The sequence below is a fragment of the Toxorhynchites rutilus genome, chromosome 2 (genome assembly GCF_029784135.1).
Source record: "Toxorhynchites rutilus septentrionalis strain SRP chromosome 2, ASM2978413v1, whole genome shotgun sequence".
Classification (NCBI taxonomy): domain Eukaryota; kingdom Metazoa; phylum Arthropoda; class Insecta; order Diptera; family Culicidae; genus Toxorhynchites; species Toxorhynchites rutilus.
This window is the reverse complement of record NC_073745.1, coordinates 340,857,704-340,880,268: the sequence shown is the minus strand read 5'-3', so window position 1 is coordinate 340,880,268 and position 22,565 is coordinate 340,857,704. Positions and strand designations below refer to the sequence as shown.

The 22,565-nt window shown below is 36.1% G+C and overlaps 1 protein-coding gene and 1 long non-coding RNA gene across 4 annotated transcripts in view; both read right to left on the bottom strand.

Moving 5' to 3' along the window:
• Window positions 1-22,565, bottom strand: part of LOC129766640 (acid sphingomyelinase-like phosphodiesterase 3b) — a 259,803-nt gene that overhangs the window by 71,280 nt on the left and 165,958 nt on the right. The window lies entirely within an intron of this gene.
• On the bottom strand, window positions 4,668-5,490 carry LOC129766641 (uncharacterized). The gene is made up of 3 exons (XR_008741468.1): window positions 5,314-5,490; window positions 5,140-5,246; window positions 4,668-5,082 (listed from the first exon to the last, which is right to left on the bottom strand). It is a non-coding gene; the product is annotated as an uncharacterized LOC129766641 (long non-coding RNA).

The following is a 22,565-nucleotide window of genomic DNA, read 5'->3' as shown; positions in this document are numbered from 1 at the left end:
TGACAATTTTTGAACTTCTCTGTTTGTCTTAAACTGTCTCTAATTAAAAAAAAAGTACGCTACTTATAATGATCCCCGAAATTTTCTCCCAAAAATGCATGATGATCTTAATCGATTCTTATATTTTTGAATTTTTTTGCATTACCAATACAAACACTTCCCGATGAATCTTCAATTCGAATTATCAAAAACCACGATTTTTACACCATTGTGTTTCCACGCCATAATTGATGGAAATGGTGGATAGAAACAGTCATGTATATCATCTGTTGAAAATCCTGAGCCCGAACTTTTAAAGTTTTTACTTCTAAAATGGTATTTAATTTCACTATACGAACTATTGTCATGTTCCAAATGTTCTGAGTAGCGTACAAGAATGATACTTCAATAGCTCTCTATTAGTGTAGGTTTGACCATATACTAGAAGGATTCTATCATCAGTTATGATCCACAACATCTTCTATAATTACTTCATTTGATATTAATTGAGAATAAAGAACGATCTCACCAAATTAGTATCCGAGTGTTTATTTCCAATTCTTCGATGGAAAATCTTGTACAGAATCATCCTCTTCGCTGTGGAACAAGATTAATTGCATACAAGCTTGCGTGAATGCATCTCCAGGTAGCAGAATACAAAGTACGTAGAGTAGAAGGTAACCTCCTCCCTGCTTTGTTAAAGTAGTGGTAGGCAAAGAAAAAAAGCAAAAAATTGTAATAAACCATCGATCAAATCCATACAAATTCGAACATTTTTGAATTTTTTTAAAATTGTAGCAAAAGAACTGTCTCAAAATATGTTTCTAAGTGATGAAATAGCAGTTTACTTAATCATTTTAAAATTGAAAACAGTGAAATTATTGCACCTGTATTATAAAAATAACGCAAAAATCGATGAACAAATGTGTGGAGAGGTTATATCGAAGCAGTGTCGTTCCCTCAAATTGATACTATGATGAAAGATTAACTCCCACACTGCTGATTTTTTTTCTCTTTTATTGAAGCATCTATCAAGAATCATCGCGAAGCTTTCATTGGTTTGGTTTGGTGTGTTGAGCCGTAGTAAGGCCACTTAAGGGCGTTTCTGGAAAACGAGAAAAACATTTCCTCCATCCCGGGTCATCTTCCGAAGTGATTGCAAATAAATATTTTGCACTTTCGCAAGAAGTGAATGTATAAAGTTGGAATTTCGTGTGAAACGATTAGAACGAAACGTTTTGGGAGCTCCAAGAAGCGAATGCATGGAATAGCTGAAAATATCTCCGATTAGTTTATCTCATCACAATTTATATAAAACACACTTACCTCCAGTACGAAGACGTCTTCTTTGCTGATTATAGGTTAAAACAGTATCCCCAAAAGAATCTGACGAAAAAAGAAGCGAACCAACAAATATGTTTGACGTATCGAACGAGCTTTTGTATCCGAAAAAGTTTAACCTTTTCAGTCTCAACAATTTGTTGGTCGGAAAACGGTGGAAAGTTATCCGATTTTCTACAAAAATTTCAAAAATTTTCTGCACCGACATCGCGGGACGTGGCACTTCGACATATTGCTCAAGTAAACAAACACTGTTCAGTTTGGAATCGATAAAAAATCACATCAAACCTTACATGCTGTGAAAATGCGGTACACTATCGTGTTTATCGTCGGCTCGACTTACGATTTTGTCACTTTTTACAATTTTTTGAACTTTCAAAAACAAGAAATATTGAAACAACTCCCGAACATCGAACAAATTGAAGATAGTTTATTCCTAACTTCTTTGTGTGTGTAACACATGCGCGCTCCGTGTGTATACACAGGAAATATCACTTACCTTCTTTTCTAAAGGGTGTGTCACATCAAATTGCATCACGGAAAAAACGCTGTAGAAATTCGCCCAGTAGACCGATCCTTTTGAAAATTTTAGACAGTAAAATAAAAACTATTAAACAACTTTTGGCATTTTCTTTTTATTCATACTTCGAGCCCAAGCCCGTATGCTCGCACCTTCCTCTTTACCCCATCCATAAGGTTCTGTACAACGTCAGGTTGTAGTTTTTTTTTTTTTTGAACAGAAATCCATTTTCTCTTGAAGTCCGCCTCCGATTTGACAACTTTTGGGTTCTTCCGGAGGGCCTGCTTCATAATCGCCCAATATTTCTCTATTGGGGGAAGCTCCGGCGCGTTGGGCGGGTTCATTTCCTTTGGCACGAAGGTGACCCCGTTGGCTTCGTACCACTCCAACATGTCCTTTGAATAGTGGCACGAAGCGAGATCCGGCCAGAAGATGGTCGGGCCCTCGTGCTGCTTCAATAGTGGTAGTAAGCGCTTCTGTAGGCACTCCTTAAGGTAAACCTGCCCGTTTACCGTGCCGGTCATCACGAAGGGGGCGCTCCGCTTTCCGCAAGAGCAGATCGCTTGCCACACCATGTACTTTTTGGCAAACTTGGATAGTTTCTGCTTGCGAATCTCCTCCGGAACGCTTAATTTGTTCTCTGCGGAGAATAACAACAGGCCCGGCAGCTGACGAAAGTTAGGTTTCGTCGTCCATTACCAGGCAATGCGGCTTCGTCAGCATTTCGGTGTACACCTTCCGGGCTCGCGTCTTCTCCACCATGTTTTGCCTTTCGTCGCGGTTAGGAGCCTTCTGTACCTTGTATGTACGCAGGCCCTCCCGCTGCTTGGTCCGCTGGACGAATGAACTTGACAAATTCAGCTTATTGGCGACATCCCGGACCGAACTTCTCGGATCACGTCTGAACTGCTTAACTACGCGCTTGTGATCTTTTTCACTGACGGAGCATCCATTTTTGCCGTTCTTCACCTTCCGGTCGATGGTTAGGTTCTCGAAGTATCGTTTTAGTACTCTGCTGACCGTGGATTGGACGATTCCCAGCATCTTACCGATGCCCCGATGTGACAACTCCGGATTCTCGAAATGAGTGCGCAGGATTAATTCACGACGCTCTTTTTCGTTCGACGACATTTTTCCAAAATTACGAAAAATTGACAGTGAAGCATGGCCAACGTGATCTATACACTCTTATCTGATTATAAACGAAAGCTGAAGATATAGTTCCTAAAAAATAAATTTCTACTGCGTTTTTTCCGTGATGCAATTTGATGTGACACACCCTTTGCGTACTTTGAGCAGAATATTTGGTGGCCATATTGCCAAAGCGTCAAAAAAACACTACCACATATACTTTGCGTTTGATAGGGCTCTTGCTACACATACATGCAGAGCATCTGTTGGGCAAACATCATTTGTTTACATTCGTAGCTTCTATGCAGCAGAAGCGGATTCATTATCAATCGACGTTCTTGTAGATGATTCAAATATAGTTGCGATCTTTCTATTAGCGCGAAATATTTCATAGAACTAATATGAACTTTGTTAAACAGTTAGGCAAGCTATTTACCGAACAACTAGCAACAACTTACTAGCACCTATTTCGCGATGTTCATTGAGCGACTTTCCCACTAGATTAGAATCGAAAAAATAACAGTAAGGGCGATTACACATTATCCGGTTTCAGCCGGACCGGTTTCAAAAAGCGCCGCTGGGTTTGGACGGATAACCGGATAACAATGTAAAAGAGACCTCACGCTACACAAAACCGTACATCTTTCACATACACATGCATGTAGCGGAATGACAGATAAACATTGCTGCAAATATCCGCGATGACGGCGGAATGGTGAATGGTCTGGATACGACATTAGTTTGTATCTAAGACGTTTGTATGAGGCAAACTATCATCCGCTCGTGGATAATCGGGGTTACACTGTATACGAAAAATATTGAAACCACATCTGCTGCGGCAACTACGAGCTTTCTCGTATTTGCGTCCCTTGGAAAAGACGGCCGAATGTTGGAGTGTGGCAAACCAGGACATTACGCGCACCCTGCATCAGGACGGTGTTCTTACGCCCACTTCAGAATACGTTTACGAGCATTTTCCGTAATTCGCTCAGCACACACACACACACACACACACACGTTTATCTTGGCCACATATGGTTCTACAACAGTTCCCACAACAGCGGCAATGTAAATTTGTAATGATAAAAATGAAAAACTTACTGGACAAAACACATAGGTGTCATCAACAGTATTACAAAAACTAATTTTGGTCCAGTTGCGGTGTACTTATTCGTACGCTAAATTATTTTATTTTCAAACATACACAAATAGCATAATTTATTTCACACGCGATTGAGCCTTACAAATAAATTAATTGAAAAAACATAATTTCCCTTCAAACACTATCTCATTGTTGCTTCCGCAGATCTTCGTCCAGAAACACGCTGAACATGTGTCGCAATTCCTGGAACACGTTCAACTGGGGCAGGGACAGCTTCTGGAGCACATTTCGCATCAACGCACATCGGATCGTGGGCGAAGAATGGCCAAATCATATATATGCCAACAGCTAGGTGATTTAGTTCTAACAGAACCGATACTTCAGCGCCGGGACATCTTGATCACCGAGCACAGATCGGACAGTTTGGGTTGGAGTTCTTCGAGCCGAATTGCGGCCACCTCATCGTCGATCGTGTTCGTGGGTCAGGTCGAACTGTCTGGAATACCAAATAAGAATATTAGAAGAGGGAACTATTTTGGTGTGTCCAAATCAACAAAAACTCACCTTCACAATCAGCTCGATGAAGTTATTTATATGTATTGTGTGCCCATATTTTTATGTTTTTTATTTATTTCACCATTGCACTGACAATCTTTATGATAAAAATAACGTCATAATTTTCCTTCGAACTCTATCTCATTGCTGTTTACGCAGGTCCTCGCCCAGAAACGCGCTCAGCATATACCGCAATTTATCGAGCACGTACTCCTGGGGCAGGAGTAGCTACTCGAGCGTGAATCTACGCACAGCTATTTATACGCGGATCTTGGGCAAAGAATGTCCGACTCAGATATATTGGGTGATTTCGCTCTGACAGAACCGATGCTTCGGCGTCGGACAGGGAAACATCTCGATCACCGATCACAGATCGGACATTTAGGGCTTGAGATCCTCGAGCCGAGCCACGTCCACCTCGTAGTCGATCGCGTCTCGAGTCAGGTCAAATTGTCTGAAAGAATAAGAATTTAATATTAGGAGAGAGCTATTTTTGGTTTGCTCAAATTACCACAAACTAAACACCTCATAAAGTCTCGATAAGCTCACTCAAAACATGCCCCTTGATTAACCAGTTGGAAATTTGTTTGACATCATCGAACTCGTTCAGTAGCGAATCTGTGAACAAAACAAAAACGGAAGTTAATTTAAGAACTCGTTCAATTTGTCGAAAGACACCACCCACCGTTGATAACACAGTCCACGGCAATATGCTCCATGATGATCTCGTGCGCCTGTGACCATTGCTTACCTTCGTGCAGCAACTTGTATCACCGAATTTGTTCCGCAGCACAGATCGTTGCCGAAGAAGCGAAATGAAAATTTCGACATCCATATCACTTGTAAATTCTGAATTGATTTCAAAATCAACAAACAAACGTCAATAGCACACACACATACTAATTCAAGGGGATAAAAATTGCCTGAATTGTACTAATACTAACAGACATGACAAACAACTGTCAATTCGCGTTGATGGCATGGAGTTTCGTGGTCCGCTTTTGGGAAATGATAGTGATAATGGATTTTCAGGTACAGTAAACACATGTTTTGCAAATAAAAGTATGAATGAAAATTAACTTCTTCTTATGAAATATGTTCTTTATGTAATAGAGTAACACCTTCTTTTGCAAGTGGGGAAAACGCCCTGAAGAATAATTGTGTTTGATACTGATTTCATATTACAATGAGTTTTAGTGAAAATGTCAAGAAAATTATACAAAAATGGTTAATTAAGAATCAGTACTACGGGTTTTAAGTAATCAAATAACATAAAGTAGAAATTTTCATTAAAAATTTAAACAACTTAAAACTGTCTTAAGATCTGCTAAGCGTATAGAGAATGATTTGCTTTCCCAAACCGAAGTCTCCACCAGACGTCGACACAGTGCTACTGTCATCGCGTATCATTCTTGTCCGGTCGCCGGACATTGTAGTCGCAGTAGACGGCTGCATCACGGCGCCGTAAAGAGGTTGGTACGGTCGAAATTTGCCATTTAGGAAATTTGCCGGTCCGGCTGAAACCGGATAATGTGTAATCGGCCAAAAGGATTATCAGCATGTTCGGACCTAGATTCAAGACACAGAGGCTCGAGCTCACGTTCGAATGCTTTCATGTATTATCCATGAATTAGCAAATTGATGGATTTTCTTTGTTTCCGATCAATTTTCATATAAACATATTTTACTTCTCCGCAGAGCATTCAGGTACCCGGAAATCATATCTGAGGGTTGGTTGATCTTTCTGGCTGAATATGTCCTTTCAACATAATCATCTGTCTTTTTGGCGAAACTAACCACTGATTAAGGATATCTGCACACGAATATCCATTATAGTTTACTTCATCACGAGACCAGCATTTCAGGGCAAAAAAGCACAAAGCCTAAATGGGAGCACACTTCACCTAATCCGGCTATACAATCGCAATGTGCAATTTGTATTGTTTCTGTGAAACTTTTTGAATAATCAATCTGCTTCCATGGATATGGATCATAGCCGTAACAGAAATTTCTATTTTTCTCCGTGTATATGGCTTTGACGCTAAAAATAAATATTTTTATGTAAAGAGGCATATATTCGCATGGTTTTAATATAGTGTAGCGCGTAATTTCTATAATTATTTCGCTAAAATAATTATTTAAACAAAGCTCAATCTTGTCGATCCATACAAATCCTATGCAGCGATCTCTTTTGCCTGCCCAACAGATCACTAATACATATGCACGCTGAAAGCGCCCTATTGTCTAATGCCTTATAGCAAAACACACACAAGCACAAGATACACTTGGATAATTAACGGGAATGAATGAACAGAGAAGACGAGCTGCGTTGTCACCACTACATTCCTACTAGCACAAATGGACACCAGGAGGAAATCTGTTTTCAATTTTGCCGAATTTATGAAATGAAAATAATCAATTTCCCGTTGAATTCAGACACAGAATTAAATTCAGTGCGGCAGACGAACGGATTCCTAACAGATATTCAGACTTTTTAGCACGAAAATCACTTTCTACGACCGGAATTTATAAAAAAAAGGAAGAGCGTGAATGCACACGTCTACCGCGAACCAATGACTCCCTTCCTGAAAGATTCACGGTTAGCTACCTAAAATTCTGCAGATGACAAAATTTTCGTATTACAAAATTTTAAATTCAGTAAATTATTCATAATTTCTTAAGGGTCCTCTTATGTAATTTGTTGTTGTAGTGAAAGTGGCCTTCAAAGTGTCTCGAATGAAAAAACAAACTTATATTTATTACTAAACCAGAAGCTGTTTCACGTCTCTTCAATGGGAAAAATGGAATTACAAACTATTTTATTTTTATTTTTCAATTTAAAAGTTGGGAGTTCATAATGTGAAGACACATACGTGGACTATCCAGATAGCAGCAAACGTTTTGATTAGCGCGGCAAATGGCGGGGGAAAAGACGCGATCTTGATGCCAAACGATTCCTACGTTCAAGTACGCATCAAACTATAGTAGCGGACGATCCTTATCTCTCTTGTTTTCCTCATTGGAACCAGTTAAAATTTGTGCTGCAATACAATATTGTGCCACTTGTGAAGAGCGCCCAACTCCCTGAATAATGATGTTCGGATCGAAATCAACGGATTCTGGACAGCTATTAGAGCTATTAGAGCTATTAGATAATATTCTGCAATAACAATTTGGCAAGGTGGAATAAGTTCCTTAAAACAATAGTTTCAAAGAGTTTCAGTCAGAGCTGCTTTTTATCATCAATGTCACTGACAACTGACAAGCCACGTTAGTCACTCCCTACTGACAAAAATCTTGGTCAAATGGTGACTGACGGAGTACGAGCAACACAGCTTCGTCAATACGTTTTGACCGACCAAGTAGGCGGTAAAATTGTCAGCAACGAATTGATGATTTTCGCAGATTGCATTTTATCTTCATCGAACAAAGGTTCGATGTTCGTTCCGGTTGTTGTTTCTTGTATTTATTAAATACTATGTCGAACACGCGATAACGTGTGAGCAATACCAAATGATGTAGGCAACGAAATATATACTCTACATGCTGAAATAATGAAGAAATTCATCTCTTCGTTGAAATTTCTGCCCGAGATCAAAATTCACGTATTTGAAAGTCCGTTTAGTTTCAGTCCTTAAAGTTTTAGCATTGTATATAAGAATGGTATTCAGGTAGCCCAACGCAAACAAATGCGCCCTGGTTAACGTGTAAACTTCCATTACATAAAGTGACATGGTATTTTCCGTCTTGACGATCATAGGGTACTGACTTGGAACATGCTTTGTTCGTCAACACACTCTGACAAACTATTTACCATTGAAGAGTGAGGAATTTGTTTTGTCGGTTTATATTTTGTTGCACGTCGTTTGGTGGTAATGTTGCAATGGTCGTCATAGTAGCCCAAATGTATGCAGTGACAATGGCAATTTGCAGCTCTGGTTTCAGTCCCGAAGCATCCCACGTGTCTTCTCCGGAAACCGTCAAAATTTTCTTAGAACCTTCTTCAATCAGTCACATTTTTTTCTTCTTGTGCAGCTCTTTTCATACTAAATTTACAAATTGATTCTGCTGCTGACGATAAATTCGCAAATCATCCACTGAAAGTTTGAATACGGAATTTGTGTATTATTCCCATCAAACCTCAAAAGAGATTCACTCCTTTCATTACAATACTTAATACTCGTATCGCAGCCCCTTTGCTTCTTATTTAACTGTAGTTAAAATGTAAATAACGACTAATCAACTAAAAATGTCCATATGAAATAATTCATTACAACATAGCGGAAGGTAGCCCCAATCATACCAGTGGTCCTGAACCATCCTCGTCTTGGATCTCGGAAATGGCGCAACCTACAACATTTTTAGTAGTGTCCAATTTGTCATGCTCCCTTCATTCTAGCGTTTTGGCGTCATATTGTGTCTGCCCTGCTTCAAAAAGGAAAAGATAGATTTATGACCTGTACGGAAAACTATTCAAATATTATTTTAGATGTCAAAAAAAAAACTCATCAAAACAATCTATAGAAGTTGAATCTGCCTGTTGCCTGTAGTACACTGCAAGCCGTTATTTAAATAAAGTCGAAAAGACTTAAAAAAGTTGATGGAATGGGCCTAAGGGCACGGACGGGATCTTGACATAGGACTGTGATTGTGTGTAGTAATTGCATTTGAATTGAGTTTTTTCATTGTTCAAAATCTGTATTGTTTTCTCTTTTGATACATCAAATGGAAGTCCGTTTCCTATCAAATGAAACCGTTTCCTATATGATCTTGTACACTTTAAACGGGTGAGATGAGATAACGTGGTAGAATCCGGAACCACTTTCTGTCAAAAATGTACATAAAAATACCATTAAAGCCATTACTGCCCTTTTCTTCTGTTTATTCAATTTTGCGAAAGAAGATAAAGAGTCACCATGTATCATTTATAAACATAAGTCTAAACAGATAATATCTACATAAATATAAGCCTAAGTCAAATAAATCTATGACTATAGAAATATATTACAGATAAAATAGCATTTTCTTCCTTCGTTGCCACGTTACTTCATAGCCCGGTGATGTATATTGAGTATTCTATGGCCATGAGTGCTCTCTTGGGAAGTTCGTGTAGCTGCTGTAGTGAATTGATCTCATTGGGTTCTAAGTTCATCTTATGTATAGGCAAGGGGATGTGCATTCGAGGAAATGAATCGGGTTTTCTAGGAAAACATATAAGAGGGGGCATAATATTAGGCTGTCAAAAAAGTCCTGTGGTATTTTTTTTTTTTGAATTTTCATTTGTTCATAAAATTAGTTACAATCATCTGTTTTAAGTCAAATATGCGCCGTTTTATTCGATGACTTGTTCCCAACGAGACTTGTGTGAAGTTAGCGGCCAAAATCCAGCGGCTAAAATCGCATACAAGTCATATGTTGGATGCAACATGCGATAATTTTGTTTTTCGTTATTAATTATTTTAATAATGATAAATTGAACATTCATCAAATAAATAACGTTGGATATATACTCATTCGAAAGAGAAATATGTTATCTATCTTCTAGCATGATTTAACCCATCATCAAAGTACCAGACGGAAGTTATACATCAAAACGTGCACATGAGTCAATAATTTGAGAAGTACCAATTTCGGAAAATCAAAAAAAGTTGTTCGAAACACCCAAAAACACATTCTTGGGACAATGTTCATTCGATAGAGAAATATTTTACCTATCTTCCAGCCCCTACTTTTATTGATCGGAAAAGGGTCTGAGGAAAGTTATAGGGCAAGTTGTATGGCGGAAATTAATTAATTTAAGAAACATTAAAAAAAAAGTATTAGAAAGGACTCAATACACATTTTCGAGATAATATTCATTCGATAGAGAATATTTTTATCTATCTTTAGCCACATCTTCATTGATCGGAAAAGGGTCTGAGAAAAATTATAGGCCAAAACGTGAACAAGTTATAGGGGAGAAAAAATTATTTGGGAAAATGCGAACAAGTTGTATGGGTGAAGGGAATTAATTTAAATGAAATTTTAAAAAAGTTACTTAAAAGGTCTAATTACACATTTTTGACATCTACATCTCTATCATTCGATAGAGAGTATTTTTATCTATCTTCAGCCACATTTTCTTTGATCGGAAAAGGGTCTGGGAAAAGTCATAGGCAAAAAGATATACAAGTTGTATGGGGGGAAAGAATTAATTAAAAAAAAAAATAAAAAACTTATTTGAAAAGACGCAATACACATTTTCGAGGTAGTATTCATTCGATAGAGAATATGTTTATCTATCATTAGCCACATTTTCATTGATCGGAAAAGGGTCTGAGAAAAGTTATAGGCCAAAACGTGTACAAGTTATATGGGAGAAATAATAATTTGAGAAAATGCGTACAAGTAGTATGAGTGAAGGGAATTATTTTAAAGAAAATGTAGAAAAATTATTTGAAGGCAAAATTACACATTTTTGAGATAATACTCATTCGATAGAAAACATTTTTATCTATCTTTAGCCACATTTTCATTGATCGGAAAAGGGTCTGAGAAAAGTTATAGGCCAAAATGTGTACAAGTTGTATGGGGGAAATTAATTAATTTAAAGAACATTGAAAAAAAGTTATTAGAAAGGACCCAAAACACATTTTTGAGATAATACTCATTCGATAGAGAACATTTTTATCTGTCTTTAGCCACAATTTCATTGATCGGAAAAGGGTCTGAGAAAAGTTATAGGCCAAAACGTGTACGAGTTATATGGGAGAAAAAATAATTTGAGAAAATGCGTACAAGTAGTATGGGTGAAGGGAATTATTTTAAAGAAAATGTAGAAAAATTATTTGAAGGCAAAATTACACATTTTTGAGATAATACTCATTCGATAGAAAACATTTTTATCTATCTTTAGCCACATTTTCATTGATCGGAAAAGGGTCTGAGAAAAGTTATAGGCCAAAATGTGTACAAGTTGTATGGGGGAAATTAATTAATTTAAAGAACATTGAAAAAAAGTTATTAGAAAGGACCCAAAACACATTTTTGAGATAATACTCATTCGATAGAGAACATTTTTATCTGTCTTTAGCCACAATTTCATTGATCGGAAAAGGGTCTGAGAAAAGTTATAGGCCAAAACGTGTACGAGTTATATGGGAGAAAAAATAATTTGAGAAAATGCGTACAAGTAGTATGGGTGAAGGGAATTATTTTAAAGAAAATGTAGAAAAATTATTTGAAGGCAAAATTACACATTTTTGAGATAATACTCATTCGATAGAAAACATTTTTATCTATCTTTAGCCACATTTTCATTGATCGGAAAAGGGTCTGAGAAAAGTTATAGGCCAAAATGTGTACAAGTTGTATGGGGGAAATTAATTAATTTAAAGAACATTGAAAAAAAGTTATTAGAAAGGACCCAAAACACATTTTTGAGATAATACTCATTCGATAGAGCATATTTTTATCTACCTTCAACCACATTTTCATTGATCGGAAAAGGGTCTGAGAAAAGTTATAGGCCAAAACGTGTACAAATTATATGGGAGAAAAAATAATTTGAGAAAATGCGTACAAGTAGTATTAGTGAAGGGAATTATTTTAAAGAAAATGTAGAAAAATTATTTGAAGGCCCAATTACACATTTTTGAGATAATACTCATTCGATAGAAAACATTTTTATCTATCTTTAGCCACATTTTCATTGATCGGAAAAGGGTCTGAGAAAAGTTATAGGCCAAAATGTGTACAAGTTGTATGGGGGAAATTAATTAATTTGAAGAACATTGAAAAAAAGTTATTAGAAAGGACCCAAAACACATTTTTGAGATAATACTCATTCGATAGAGCATATTTTTATCTACCTTCAACCACATTTTCTTTGGTCGGAAAAGGGTCTGGGAAAAGTTATAGACCAGAATGTGTACAAGTTATATGGGAGAAATAATAATTTGAGAAAATGCGTACAAGTTGTATGGGTGAAGGGAATTAATTTAAATGAAATTTTAAAAAAGTTACTTGAAAGGTCTAATTACACATTTTTGGGATAATACTCATTCGATAGAGATTATTTTTATCTATCTTCAGCCACATTTTCTTTAAAATAATTCCCTTCACCCATACTACTTGTACGCATTTTCTCAAATAATTTTTCTCCCATATAACTCGTATACGTTTTGGCCTATAACTTTTCTCAGACCCTTTTCCGATCAATGAAATTGTGGCTAAAGACAGATAAAAATGTTCTCTATCGAATGAGTATTATCTCAAAAATGTGTTTTGGGTCCTTTCTAATAACTTTTTTTCAATGTTCTTTAAATTAATTAATTTCCCCCATACAACTTGTACACATTTTGGCCTATAACTTTTCTCAGACCCTTTTCCGATCAATGAAAATGTGGCTAAAGATAGATAATAATGTTTTCTATCGAATGAGTATTATCTCAAACATGTGTAATTGGGCCTTCAAATAATTTTTCTACATTTTCTTTAAAATAATTCCCTTCACTCATACTACTTGTACGCATTTTCTCAAATTATTTTTTCTCCCATATAACTTGTACACGATTTGGCCTATAACTTTTCTCAGACCCTTTTCCGATCAATGAAAATGTGGCTAAAGATAGATAAAAATATTCTCTATCGAATGAATACTGTCCCGAAAATGTGTATTGGGTCCTTTCAAATGAGTTTATTAACTTTTCTCCTCATTAATTCATTCCCCCCATACAACTTGTATATCTTTTCGCCTACAACTTTTCCCAGACCCTTTTCCGATCAAAGAAAATGTGGCTGAAGATAGATAAAAATACTCTCTATCGAATGAGTATTATCTCAAAAATGTGTAATTAGACCTTTTAAGTAACTTTTTTAAAATTTCATTTAAATTAATTCCCTTCACCCATACAACTTGTACGCATTTTCCCAAATAATTTTTTCTCCCATATAACTTGTTCACGTTTTGGCCTATAATTTTTCTCAGACCCTTTTCCGATCAATGAAGATGTGGCTAAAGATAGATAAAAATATTCTCTATCGAATGAATATTATCTCGAAAATGTGTATTGAGTCCTTTCTAATACTTTTTTTTTATGTTTTTTAAATTAATTAATTTCCGCCATACAACTTGCCCTATAACTTTCCTCAGACCCTTTTCCGATCAATAAAAGTAGGGGCTGGAAGATAGGTAAAATATTTCTCTATCGAATGAACATTGTCCCAAGAATGTGTTTTTGGGTGTTTCGAACAACTTTTTTTGATTTTCCGAAATTGGTACTTCTCAAATTATTGACTCATGTGCACGTTTTGATGTATAACTTCCGTCTGGTACTTTGATGATGGGTTAAATCATGCTAGAAGATAGATAACATATTTCTCTTTCGAATGAGTATATATCCAACGTTATTTATTTGATGAATGTTCAATTTATCATTATTAAAATAATTAATAACGAAAAACAAAATTATCGCATGTTGCATCCAACATATTACTTGTATGCGATTTTAGCCGCTGGATTTTGGCCGCTAACTTCACACAAGTCCCAACGAGATGCCAACTTCATAATACCCCTGTTATAGAAGCTCGCTTCCTTATTGGCAAAAAACTCGGATAGCCAATTTTCACAGGCCTCTTTTGTGGCTAACTTCTGACTACCTAGCTCGTTCGCCATGGACAAAAACAGGTGGTAGTCACTAGGTGCAAGGTCCGGACTATACGGCGGATGCAAAAGAACCTCCCATCCGAGCTCCCGGAGCTTCTGGCGCGTCACCAAAGAAGTGTGTGGCCTGGCGTTATCCTGATGGAAGACAATGCGGCCTCTGTTTATCAAAGATGGCCTCTTTTCCATGAGTGCTACCTTCAAGCGGTCCAGTTGTTGGCAGTACAGGTCCAAATTGAGCGTTTGGCCATAGGGAAGCAACTCATAATAGATTTATCCTTGACAATCCCACCAAACACACATCAGAACCTTCCTGGCCGTTAATGAGGGCTTGGCCACCGTCTGAGCCACTTCAGCGGGCTTCGACCACGACCGTTTGCGCTTCACGTTGTCGTAAGTGACCCACTTTTCATCGCCAGTCACCATTCGCTTCAGAAACGGGTCGATTTTGTTGCGATTCAGCAGCGATTCACATGCGTCGATACGGTCAAAGATGTTTTTTTTGCGTCAACGTGTGTGGCACCCATACATCGAGCTTCTTTGTGAATCCAAGCTTCTTCAAATGGTTAATAACGGTTTGAAGACTTATCCCCAGCTCTTGGTCGATGCTACGGCTGCTACTATGCCGGTCTTTCTCGGCTAATTCAGCGATTTTGTCGCAATTTTCGACGACAGGCCTTCCGGAGCGTGGCGCATCTTCGACGACCTCTACACCAGAACGAAAACGTTGAAACCATCGTTGTGCGGTGGAAATGGAAACTGTATCGGGTCCATAAACTGCACAAATTTTATTGGCAGCTTGAGATGCATTTTTGCCTTTGTCATAGTAGTACTGTAAAATATGTCGGATTTTCTCTTTATTTTGCTCCATATTTGCGACACTATAACTCACGAACGACTTAACCAAACAAAACACTGTCAAGGACTATATTATAGCGCGCAAAAATACCTTTCCAATAAGCTATAGTATGACTCGATACAATGAATACAACTAGAACTACGCGCTTACAACGACACCTCGCGGAAATACCGCAGGACTTTTTTGACAGCCTAATATTAAGAACGCATTATACGCATCAACTCAAATTGTGAGCTAACGTCCGAATTTAGGCAAAAAGATTGCTCGTTGCGTCGGGGAGGATAGCGAGTGGTTAGTGCAACCAAGAGAAAACATACCCATTGTAATCGTCAAATTGCTCACTTTTTTACTATATTCACTGTTCATGTCTTGAGCCAAAAAAAAAACTGGATAAATTTCCTGTCTAATGATATATAACACAACATATGTCGTAATAACGGTTTTGATTAATATGCCTTTGAAAACGGCTAATGAATCGTTGCATTTTTCGTAGAGTGACCCCCCTATATATAGAAATCAAAGACATAGTCCTGTATCAAAAGAAGGTTAGAACCTTCGAAAAGGCCCTTGGAAAACTTTGCTTTATCCATCATATTACTCCTCCACCTCCATTACCTTGAAAAAGGCATTCGATCCCTCGCCGTCCAGCTCGCTCAGCAACTATGTTGTTCAGTCGATTTCCTCACGAAGAATGAAAGTTTGTCTCAGCAGGTTCCAATGTTAATACTCTAGACAAATATTCTCCTTCGTTCTTCTTCTTTTCCTCTGTTCACGGAGACTTTCGATCTTACGATTTTCCCTTCGTTGCTCGTCGATAAGTTGCTCGTTATTGACAGCTCAGGAAATCACACAAATGGACAGAACAAATGTATGAGAAAATGGGAATGCTTCCAATTTTCATCAATTTAAATCATATACAGACTATGCGACTGTAATGTATAGCATATCAAACAAATCTTAGAAAATTTCCGATTCGTTTGGTATGCAAATCGCCAAAATTCGTTCGCGGCAAAAGTAGTTATTAACGTTGACTTTATTTCATAAAAACGTGACCTGTTTTCTGATTTGGCACCTTTAATGAAAGACGTAGTTCTGCGTCAAAATATTACTTCACAAAAAATTGTTTTCCTACTTTTCGTTTAGTTCTTGTCGTATTGTTGAAAGATAGATAAACAAACAATCAAATAATGAATGGTCAATAGGAATAGTCAGAGATCGAAAAAAAACGTCCTTAAATGGTGCTTCTACACTAGAATATCCCCTCCACATTTACGAATATATAACCGGAGCAAAATGGATTCGATTTTGTTTCAAAAAATGATGAGAGAAGTCATTATCCTCCTTCAAAAAGGTTCACATTCAATTGGCGAATGGAGAATTTGTCTGATCACTCTTAAACTTTTTGTTTCACAGAACTTATTCAATATATTTCTAAAATCTTTCTATTACCACATGCTGTTAGTTCTTTCAAAATTCAGTTTACGTCAGCTGTAGGAAAAATTGGGCAATGTCAATCATTCATAGAATTAATTAACAATGTCTGTATCCCACGTATCATGGTCGTAACACTACCTATCAACATTCATTGAAGATATAGATATCTGTTCATAGTGTCCAACTCTACAATTCCCAATTCGTCTGAGGATAATCCCCCAACACAATATTTCAGTACATCATTAAGCCTCGGATACTCTGACAGTAAATAATATGCGGTTTATAACCACAACATATTATACAGATTGCAACGCTATCCTGAGAAGCATCCAAGCACAGAAAAGAAAACAGCCATCACATCCGGCTAGCCGGAAATAAGATAAATACGTATAAATAGGTATTCTTCGCCGTAAAAATGCAAATGTGAACCGTTGCTGCGAGGTTAATCGCATACTCACAGTTAATTTCCGTCGAAACTGTGGAAAATAAGATGCGAAAGAGAGAAAAGCCACCCCACTGCCGCCCACACACAGATCATATTTTTCTCGTGGAATATTTTCATCTCGCGGTAATCGGATGCCTCGACGATCTGGTCGCTTCGTCCCATCAGTCGCCAGCGGGCAGAAAATGGAAATGAGCTGGTCCGTTCATTCATGGCCATGGCCAAAGGCTGCTGACATCCGGGCGGGGACTTTACAACACGGACGACAGAGAAGCAACCAACTGCGCCATTTTTTCGGAAGCGATCGACAAAAATTGTTTGTGTGGACCAACATAATCCCCACAACTCAATGGATCATCCCTTGCTGAATCGATATAGCATCGAAACTGATGGCTGCTTTATATAAGCTACAAGATGTTGCCGGGAATGGCACACATAAGTCATTGCATTGTTTTTCAGGCAAGGTACCATCAAACAAATTTGCTCCATTGCGAAGCACTTGTTTTATGTAACATTTCGGTCGGAACATTGCCCCGGAGAGACCTAACACATAACGATGTTCGCTTCAAGTCCCGTCCCGGTCACAACGTGTGACAAGTCATACAAGACGTACACTCTTTGGAATTGACACGAAATGGGGAGGGGAGGCAAAAACAAGAGTCCGCAAATAAAAAAAAGGGTTCGCCTTTTTGGAAAGTTCACAAAGTGCTCTCTTCTTGGCCTAGGATTCGGTGGGGTTGAATTGCAATAACAGTAAAAAACAAAACGCCAGCAACTGGTTCAAAGCATGATGCAGAAAATTGTGTCATCGAGTAATTTGCTTCATTTTTTTCTTCGTTCTGTTGTTTCACCATATTTCCCCGTTTCGAAATGTGGAGTAAAAACAATCCGTCCGGAAGGTTGGCATTAGGATGCTTCTGTGCATGAGAATGGGCACAGGCAAAAATAAACCGTCAGTGAATGCAATGGCAAGATTGCTTTTTACGGCTTACGGATTTCACGATGCAATGTTCAGATTAAGTGTTGTAGCATGAAGCGGTGTCCACGATGAAATTGTGCCGCACACAAGTTGCACAAGACTTTATACATTTGGGTTTTATCAATATGATTTTGAATGGAAAAAGGTCTATGCGCACCTTAGAGAAACAAAAATTATGTCGAATGCGAAAACAAATCTTGCACAATTTTATTCCAAAAAAGAATCTTTTACATCGCGATAATTTTGTCTTCTACCTCACGTCGTGACTAATGGCTGATTTTTTTTTCCAATAATTTTCATTGCCTTTATTACCGAATTCGATACTCGCATACGTTACATAAACGACCCTTGAAGAAACAAGCAAAATAATATTGGGAACTGTAATGAATTCTCGCTATTGACGAATTTGATGCCAACTCGACTGGTCATTGGCAGCACCACTTTTTCTGAATTTATGTATTGATTAGTATTACAAATTCTTTTAATCTCCCACTTCTCATTTTTCTGATATGCATATGACGAATTTCATGCCAACTCGACTGGCCGTTGGCAGCACCATATCAGATAGTAGTGAAACGTTGTGGGTGTAAAGACATGGGTCATTTAAGCAACTTTGCATACTTGAAATATTTGAAAAATAATTGAACTAATTTTTGAAGAAAGCCAAATTTTTCACAAAAATTTATAACTTGAAAACTATGATACCTACAAAATTCTTGCCAAAGGATGAAATGTAGGAAATTGTTTTACAAAGAAAATACCAAAAAAAAATTTGGAAAAAAATTTCGCTGAAGAAAAAGTTACTTTGAAAATTTAAATTCATTTTTTCTCAAAAACGTATTTTTTTAAAATTCCCAAAAATATATACATGAATAGCCCTTACAATTTCCAACAAGTCGTCTATACATCGGAAGATCACAGGGAAAAAGATTTTCGAACAACAATTTTTCCATGTTTTCCTTGAAGAAAATACAACTTATTTTAATTTTGTTTTAAGTCAAGCTAACGATATAGCGTATTCGACAAGGTCTTAGATCTTGTTAAGATATAAACTTTTGTCGAAGACATCAACTTGCTATCTTTTATAGTTTTTGGAATATGAGTCATTTTGCAATGAAGACTCCTGAAAAAATAGTGTTTTGCTCGTAACATTTTTGTGTGTAAATACTCACGTTTGACATGTTCTTGACACGTTTTTCTAAATAGAAAAAAGTTAGCAGAGCATGTAAATTGCGATAATTTATACATAAAAATGTAACGAATTGAACATTAATAGCATATTTTCAAAGAAAAACATGAAAAAGTTGTGGTTCGAAAAACTTTTCCCCTGTAAAAGTGCCCATGTTCCGATGCATGAACGACTTGTTGAAAATTGTAAGGGTTATTCATATATATATATAAATATATATATATATATATATATATATATATATATATATATATATATATCTATATATATATATATATATATATATTTTACGTGTCTACGTTTTTTATATATATATATATATTTTTTTTTTTTTTTTTTTTTTTGGAAATTAAAAAAAAAAGTTTTTGAGAACAATGAATTTTAATTCTTAAAATAACTTTTTGTCAGCAAAATTTTTTGCCATTTTTTTATGAAAATTCAAACAATTTTGCTACATTTTAAGAAAAAAAAAGGCTTTTTCCAAAAAGTTGTCTAATTATTTTTCGAATATTTCAAGTATGCAAAGTTGCTTAAATGACCCATGTCTTTACACTCACAACGTTTCACTACTATCCAAAGACGAGTTGGCATGAAATCCGTCATATGTGGTATAACTATATTTTTACAGTTATTCTAGGTTGCAGTGTATGTAAATTGTGAATATTTTTATTATATTGTGGGAAGAAAATAACAATGTTCTAAATATAAATTTTCATCTAGTTATAAACTCGATCCCAAGAATTCAGAGACGCCTGAACATATCTAGAGTTTTAGAGTATGTAACAGATCTAAAAGGAGACTTTTCCGATATCGATCAAGAAGTGTCGGAAATTAAATCCTGAAAATTTGACCAGTATTCTTATGATCAACCAGAAGAAAAATTGTTTGTTTCCTCAAGGAGCAATAGTGAAGAGAATCAATGTACGTAAACCAAAAAGAATGTTCATACTGCAATGCCAAAAATTTACCTGCAAACATTAAAATTTTCGGCAATATTTGCAAAATTAGAGATGATTCTATAAAACACCATAAAAACGTGTTTTTGACACTCTTTTAAAATCGATGCAAAAAATAAAAAAAGTGTTTTCGTCGAGCCAACAAATTAAATGTTTGATTGAAGCAAATGTGTTAATTTTTTGGAGTTTTCAAAACTACCATTCCGTTTGCGTGTTTTTGTTCTTTTTGTCCTACACACACACCGAAATAAAAATGTGTTCGTAACACAGTCACAAGTCACAGCATTTTTAAAATCACGTAAAAAAATCGACTTTGCATTTTGTTCCCCTTATTTTTCTATCGAGTGTATATCCAAACAAAAATACAAAATAAAATACTATATTTTATGCAGTTGTGATGTACTTGGAACATTAAAATATAAAAATATAAAAATAATCGGTTTGGTAAAAATAGATATTTAACAACTGCCGGTAGTTTAAGTGTTAATTGACACATTCAATAACCATCTGTTGGTTCTTTTCGTCAGGATATAATAAAAATATCTTTTTCTGGACAGCATTTTCGTTTCCATTTTCAAGCTCGACAAAGAAATATATTTTCAACACATCAAAACGATATTAACAGACGCTAAACACATTAATTTACACTAATATGGTTCTTAACGAATTGAAGCAGTAATCAGATAGTTACAATTACTATTAAAACATGTGAGAAAAATCTATTTTACAAAAAAAAACATCATGAAAGACAACGTTTTTTCTTAACCAGACAACCAATATTGCGGTTCAGTTTTTTCGGAAGCGGTTGAACTGAATTATACGTGACAAATTCAATGTGAAAGAAACCTTTAAAGTTTTACCGGAATCGGTCCACGAGTTACGGAGATATGGCCGGGACAAGTTGCGGTCATAGATTCCAGAACCCAAAACTCTACAAAACCAACAAAAACTATTTGGAGTATCGAACCTTATGATTATGATTCAAAATTAGGTTATTTGTGATTAATTCAAGCCTATCTGACCTCGTTGACGTAACTCGGATATTTTCCGGATCAGGTTTCCGAGAGAAGTGAACACTATGTGACCAAAACCAAATACCATCATGCGACATATCGCAAGATGGTTTGTCAGAACTAGCTCATTTGTTGATATTTTCAACGGTTTTGCCAATATAATGAAAACCCGGATGATCTCCAGATGACCTACGAATTACGTTTTAGATCGAGATATGAGAAAGGCACGACTACACCTTTAGGTGGATTAAACTAAACGAATTGTATGCCAAGTAGTTGGCAAAACCATCTAAGGTTGCAGTGAAACGTTGTGGGTGTAAAGACATTGGTCATTTAAGCTACTTTGCATACTTGAAAACTTCGAAAAAGAATTAGACTACTTTTTGAAAATTTCTTCTTTATTTTTTATATTCAAAAAAATTAAAATATCTACAAAATTCTGGTTATGAGTGAAATGTAAAAATTTTCATAAAGAAAAAAAAAGTAAATCTATAAACCTTTCCGAAATATGTTAGTGAGTAATAGAGTCTTGCATTTTTGTTTTGGTCATGGCTTTCACATTATCTGATCAGTGATGTACACGACCTTACAGATTGATAGTTCAGTAATTTCTGTATTGATGAAACATAGTTTTCATGCTAGAATATATATTTTTCGTGTTTGTATCTCATTTTTAGTCTTGTATTGCATTATCCGCGATTTTCGTTATACGCGATGGCCTAGCCCGACTATTTCGCGGATAATCGGGGTTCTACTGTATGTAAATAGCCGTTAAAATTTCCAACAAGTCATCCTTACATCGGAAAAAGTTTTTCAACTTTTTCATGTTTTCTTTGAGAAAATTACAACTCATCTTTATTTAGTTTGAAGTCAAGATAGTGATATAGCGTATTTGACATAGTTTTAGATCTTACTAAATCATGAACTTTTGTTGAAGACATACTTCTTTTTTTTAATTCTTTATTTTTGAGACTTTCGGCCTCCTGGGCTGGTTCGTCTCAGAGACATACTTTCTATCTTTTATGGTTTTAATATGGCATTTTTGTATGGAGAAATAATGTTTTACTCGTAACATTTTTGTGTGTAAATTCTCGCGTTTGACATGTTTGACATAATTTATACATAAAAATTCTACGAGTTAAACATTCACATAATTTTTCAGAGAAAAATTGGTTGTTGGAAATCTTTTTCCCTGTAAAAGTGCCCATCTTCCGATGTATGGATGACTTGTTTGAAATTGTAAGGGCTATTCATATCTATTATTTCAGAATTAAAAAAAAACATGATTTTGGAAAAAAATTATTTTAATTTTTAATATTTTTTTTTTGTTAATGAAACTTGTTTTAAAAAGTTGGTTGACACTTTTTAATAAAAACATAAATAATTTCCTACATATCATTTTCTAACCAACATCTAACCATC